General features: G+C 43.7%; 1 protein-coding gene across 2 annotated transcripts in view; it reads left to right on the top strand.

The window, feature by feature from the left end:
- The first annotated feature begins 4706 nt into the window (after positions 1-4706).
- The window catches only part of LOC115179156 (collagen alpha-1(VIII) chain), a 37746-nt gene continuing 36452 nt past the window's right edge, over positions 4707-6000 (top strand). For both annotated transcript variants that reach the window (XM_029740488.1, XM_029740487.1), the window contains exon 1: positions 4707-5745. The gene's annotated coding sequence lies outside the window, so the exon portion shown is untranslated. The remainder of the gene's footprint in view (positions 5746-6000) is intronic.

The following is a 6000-nucleotide window of genomic DNA, read 5'->3' as shown; positions in this document are numbered from 1 at the left end:
TCCATTACATTTCGTCCTTCTCAGAAGTGGTTCTTGAATCCTTAATTAGGTATCAAATGGAAATGAATTCCGACACGTTTTGACGACCTTATCAAAAGCTGTTCTGAAGGCCCATAAAAAACGGAGAGGAATATTTTCCAACCTAGCCTTCATTTGGCAGGGGGGATGGAGTGGATGCTGTTTTGAGATCTCTGGAAAAGGGGACCGTCTGCATTTTTCAGAGGAGCATGTGACTGCAGCTTTATGAAATGTTCTCACAGGCAAACGTGTCCATTCCTCGGCCAAACTCGACAGCTGTAATTCTACTAAATGGGAGTGAGTTAGATGGTCAACCCGAACACAACTCAGTGGCGATATAACACCGTAGCAACAGAAACGATTTTCAGAGTCACACCCAGCTGCACTCTTGCGCCTCTCTCGTTCTCGCTTCTTAAACTTCAGCTGACTTCCTCTGACCATGAGAACCACAGAAGACAACCATCGATCATCTCTGTAGTCTGCGGCCGTCGGCCAGAATCTGAGGTCACCTGACCTAGCAGAATTCGAATAATTGACCAATTGAATCTCATTCTTGTCTTCTCCGCTTTTTCTGTTTGAGTTCACTAACGCTGCTGCAGATCAGTGTCATGGTTTACAGCCAATGGGGACTTTTCAGTTAATGAAGTGAATGTTCTGTAACCAAGGTTACAAAGCTAGTGGTAATTTACCAAAGTTACCAGAATCTTCTGTAATTTTGGTAATCTATGGCAATTTATGGTAACTTTGGTCACTTATGTTTGATAGCTTTTAAAAAATGTATTCACATATAGTGTTCATTTTTTTAATCTCTGTCCATATTGTCCACGAGTTTCTAATGGATAGACCAAATGGTTCAAGAGAAAATAGCCTAATTAATGAATAAAACATCTAATCAACAATGGCATTATTTTCAGTTAACTCTACAGTTCTTCCAACTATTGACTTTTTTCACAGCTGCCACCAGTTTGGCATCAAAAAAAAATGTACAACAAAGTCATATTGACATAGTAAAACTTTTTGGGGTAAAAATGTTTATAAAATATATTTCATGCTGAAACCCTCATATTAAACACCAATGGTATTCACTAAATTGATGGTTTATATTTCAGATCATGTTTTACAGCTTTATCATTGTATTTTTTAATTTTAAAATCATCTTACATTTTACATTTTTTTGTCATTTAGCAGATGCTCTTATCCAGAGCGACTTACAGTAGTGAATACATACATTTCATTTCATGCATATTTTTTGTTGTTGTTTTTTTTGTACTGGCCCCCCGTGGGAATTGAACCCACAACCCTGGCGTTGCACACACCATGCTGGCGTTGCAAACACCATGCTCTACCAACTGAGCCACAGGGAAGACCATCTTATTTGATTATTTGATATATTTTACATGTGATAAGGCCACATGGAGGGCCAGAAAAAATGACAGACACCTGTGATAATTGGAATTACCCAAAAGACCCACTAGATGTCTTGTGCTAAATTACATAAAATCCTTGAAAGTTACCAGAATTCTATTCATATTCTGATAAACATCTAAAGTAATATACAGTACCCTCCCTTTGCCACCCCTCTGTAACTGTGTATCTCGGTCAGGGCTGGGGTAGTCTGTGAAAATGTAATGATGTAAATTTAACATAACATTTTTATCTAGAACTCTCTCAATGAGACACATGGTGTATGCAGTGTTGGTGAGTGACGCAATGAACACATCTCTGCTCTGCATTAGTGTTCTGTGAAAATGGAGTGTTCTTGAACGTCCTCTCTGTTGAACCTCTATTACGTCATAGCTGCTCTGTGACTCCTTAGAATAGCAGCAGAAACCTCGATGAACCCTACAACGTACAACCCTACAATATACTTCTTTAATATCTCAGCACTGACCGCCACACTGATGAATACATGTAGCTATTTATAATATGTGCAATATTCAAGAATGATAACATGAAATGTAAATGTAATTGTTCAAGTTTGGTTTCGAGAAAGATCATGCATTGTATTAGACTAGCTACAGAACATGACTTATTAATGAATGGTCCCATGTTAGGACAAATGGCCAGGTCATCTCTCATCTCTCTGTCTGTGGTTGAGTGTTTAGTGCTGTGGCTGTGAATTTCTGTGTGTAATCTGGGTCGACCGGAGGGACTGCTGTGCTCGGCAGCTGCAGGGTTCAACCAGGCTTCTGGCATTGGAATTATCTGCCCCGGACCAGGGCCCAGCTGCCGGTCACGTTTGAGCTGTCGATCCAACACATTCATTCTGAAACATTGCCCGTGTCTCTAACAGACAGCCTGTCAGCACCAGCGAACATGAGCTGTGTGGGTAACACAAGGCCAACGCAGCAGCAGTCTCTGTCTCTGTGTCTGTCTGTCTCTCGCTCTCTCTTTCTCTCTGTCTTACTGCTGCTCTCACTGGCACGTCCGTGAATCTGTAAGAACTAGTCACTGAGGATTTAAAGACAGTCAAACTAAGTGATACACCACAGTATGTTGATCTGTGGTCTATCAGATATTGTCGTTATCATGTACCAATGTTCACATCATGTTTTGAAAGTTGGACTCAGTGGCTCCTGTAGTATGGGAGTGAGCTCAGTTGACGTATTAGTCATCCCCACTAACTGCCAATGGGACAGATTAAAGGAAGTTGATCAAACAACAGGAAGCAGAGATATAATGGCGTATGCATACCACATTTCTGGGGCCGCTGTTTGACATAATAACATTTTGGCCTTGAGATGTAAGCACATGCAGGTTAACTACATGGATAGGAAGTCTGGGCAGGTATGATGTCAAAGTTTCCATTCAACTGGTGGCTGGCTGTTCAATGTTTTTCCTTGATATGTAATGGAAGATAATACAGTGATAATAGATCAATAGAAACAGGGTGAGTGGTTCCTGCCAGACACCATAATGTGAGACAGGTGGGGCAGTAGAGCTAATGGCCAGAAAAAGGTTGATATTTGTGTGTGTGTGTGTGAGAGAGAGAGAGAGAGAGACAGAGAGAGAGAGAGAGAGAGAGAGAAGCAGCACTTGAAGACAGCCTATTTGTATTAGAAAGGACTTTAGTGAGGAGTGTGCCTATAGTGGATGCAAGACAGATGCAGATGACAATAAAATGGGCGGTGGTTATGATAATGTTTTCTAGATAAACAGGAATGGGCGGTGGTTATGATAATGTTTTCTAGATAAACAGGAATGGGAGGTGGTTATGATAATGTTTTCTAGGTAAACAGGAGTGGGCGGTGGTTATGATAATGTTTTCTAGATAAACAGGAATGGGCGGTGGTTATGATAATGTTTTCTAGATCAACAGGAATGGGCGGTGGTTATGATAATGTTTTCTAGATAAACAGGAATGGGAGGTGGTTATGATAATGTTTTCTAGGTAAACAGGAGTGGGCGGTGGTTATGATAATGTTTTCTAGATAAACAGGAATGGGCGGTGGTTATGATAATGTTTTCTAGATCAACAGGAATGGGCGGTGGTTATGATAATGTTTTCTAGATAAACAGGAATGGGCGGTGGTTATGATAATGTTTTCTAGATAAACAGGATTTTTTTGTAGATCAACAGGAATGGGTGGGGGTTATGATAATGTTTCTAGATAAACAGGAATTTTTTGTAGATAAACAAGAATGGGCGGTGGTTATGATAATGTTTTCTAGATAAACAGGAATTTTTTGTAGATCAACAGGAATGGGCGGTGGTTATGATAATGTTTTCTAGATAAACGGGAAGGGCGGTGGTTATGATGTTTTCTAGATCAACAAGAATGGGCGGTGGTTATGATAATGTTTTCTAGATCAACAGGAATGGGCGGTGGTTATGATAATGTTTTCTAGATCAACAGGAATGGCGCGGGAAGGACATGGCAAACTACAACATTACAACACGGTTTCAATATGGCATCAAATCTGAACCAGCTGTTCACTCGCTGTGTTCTGTTGATGTGAAGCTCTGCAGCAGAAGCACCACTGAGTTGTACTGTGCTAGAGATCAGCAGCCGGCCCAGTGGACAGATACTGGGAGATATAGCTTTTCTACTTCACCTAAACACCACTGCTCCACTGAACCAAGCTTCTATCCGTAGGAAATCATCACACCAAAGAGTGGTTTTAACAGATGAAATCAAATGAGAATCAAGGAGAAGCTCCTTACAGGAGTAGTGTTAGAGGTTGGATTTATTTCCTTTGAGTGACCTGCCATGTCTCTATGTCCGCCTTTCTTCTCTCTATCCATCTCTCTTCTCTCTATCCACCTCTCTATCCAGCATTCTTCTCTCTGTCCATCTCTCTTCTATCTATCCATCTCTCTTCTCTCTATCCACCTCTCTTCTCTCTTTCCACCTCTCTTCTCTCTGTCCACCTCTCTTCTCTCTATCATCTCTCTTCTCTGTCCATCTCTCTTCTCTCTATCCATCTCTCTTCTCTGTCCATCTCTTCTCTCTATCCATCTCTCTTTTCTGTCCATCTCTCTTCTCTCTGTCCCACCTCTCTTATCTATATCCATCTCTTTTCTCTCAATCCCCCTCTCTTCTCTCTATCCACCTCTCTTGGACTCTCTTTCTCCACCTCTCTTCTCTCTCTGACTCTGTCTCCCTACTACTCAGGAGAATACCTCTCTCCCTCTCTTCTCTCTCTCCCTCTTTCTTCTATTCTCTTTCTCTCTCCCTCTTCCACACTCTCTCGGGGGCTACCTCACCTCTCTCTCTGCCCACCTTCTCTGAGGGGTACTCCTCCCCAGTAGCTCCACCCACCTGAACATAAAAGCATAGTCTCCTCCCCAGTAGCTCCACCCACCTGAACATAAAAGCATAGTCTCCTCCCCAGTAGCTCCACCCACCTGAACATAAAAGCCTTGTCTCCTCCCCAGTAGCTCCACCCACCTGAACATAAAAGCCTTGTCTCCTCCCCAGTAGCTCCACCCACCTGAACATAAAAGCATAGTCTCCTCCCCAGTAGCTCCACCCACCTGAACATAAAAGCCTTGTCTCCTCCCCAGTAGCTCCACCCACCTGAACATAAAAGCCTTGTCTCCTCCCCGGTAGCTCCACCCACCTGAACATAAAAGCCTAGTCTCCTCCCCGGTAGCTCCACCCACCTGAACATAAAAGCCTAGTCTCCTCCCCGGTAGCTCCACCCACCTGAACATAAAAGCCTAGTCTCCTCCCTGGTAGCTCCACCCACCTGAACATAAAAGCCTAGTCTCCTCCCTGGTAGCTCCACCCACCTGAACATAAAAGCCTAGTCTCCTCCCCGGTAGCTCCACCCACCTGAACATAAAAGCCTAGTCTCCTCCCCGGTAGCTCCACCCACCTGAACATAAAAGCCTAGTCTCCTCCCCGGTAGCTCCACCCACCTGAACATAAAAGCCTTGTCTCCTCCCCGGTAGCTCCACCCACCTGAACATAAAAGCCTAGTCTCCTCCCCAGTAGCTCCACCCACCTGAACATAAAGCCTAGTCTCCTCCCCAGTAGCTCCACCCACCTGCACATAAAAGCCTAGTCTCCTCCCCAGTAGCTCCACCCACCTGAACATAAAAGCCTAGTCTCCTCCCCAGTAGCTCCACCCACCTGACCATAAAGCCTAGTCTCCTCCCCAGTAGCTCCACCCACCTGCACATAAAAGCCTAGTCCATGCTGTTTACTTCTGTTCAGGGGTCTGTATCACTCTTCTGTAACTCCAGTGATAGTTCCCCTCAACAGACACACACTGAGCAAGGTAAGGACATCCTATAGGTTTCCTGGAGGAAGGTGTGGTCTGTCAGGATTAATATGGCTGATATTATGATGATGATTTGGAGGGGTTTTGTGAACTGGGTGTTTATCGGGAGTGTATTCTCACTCTCTAGACCTGGTACCACCTGACTATTTGGTGCTTTCAATGTCTGCATTTTTCTTCTCCGGTGAGTTTGTGTGTTCTGGCAAGGGTGTTGAGGGAACGGGGCGAGATTCTTTGCACGTGTCTGGGTTGTTC

The sequence above is a fragment of the Salmo trutta genome, chromosome 39 (assembly GCF_901001165.1).
Source record: "Salmo trutta chromosome 39, fSalTru1.1, whole genome shotgun sequence".
Classification (NCBI taxonomy): domain Eukaryota; kingdom Metazoa; phylum Chordata; class Actinopteri; order Salmoniformes; family Salmonidae; genus Salmo; species Salmo trutta.
The sequence above is the reverse complement of the archived record's forward strand: the minus strand, read 5'-3'. Positions and strand labels throughout refer to the sequence as shown.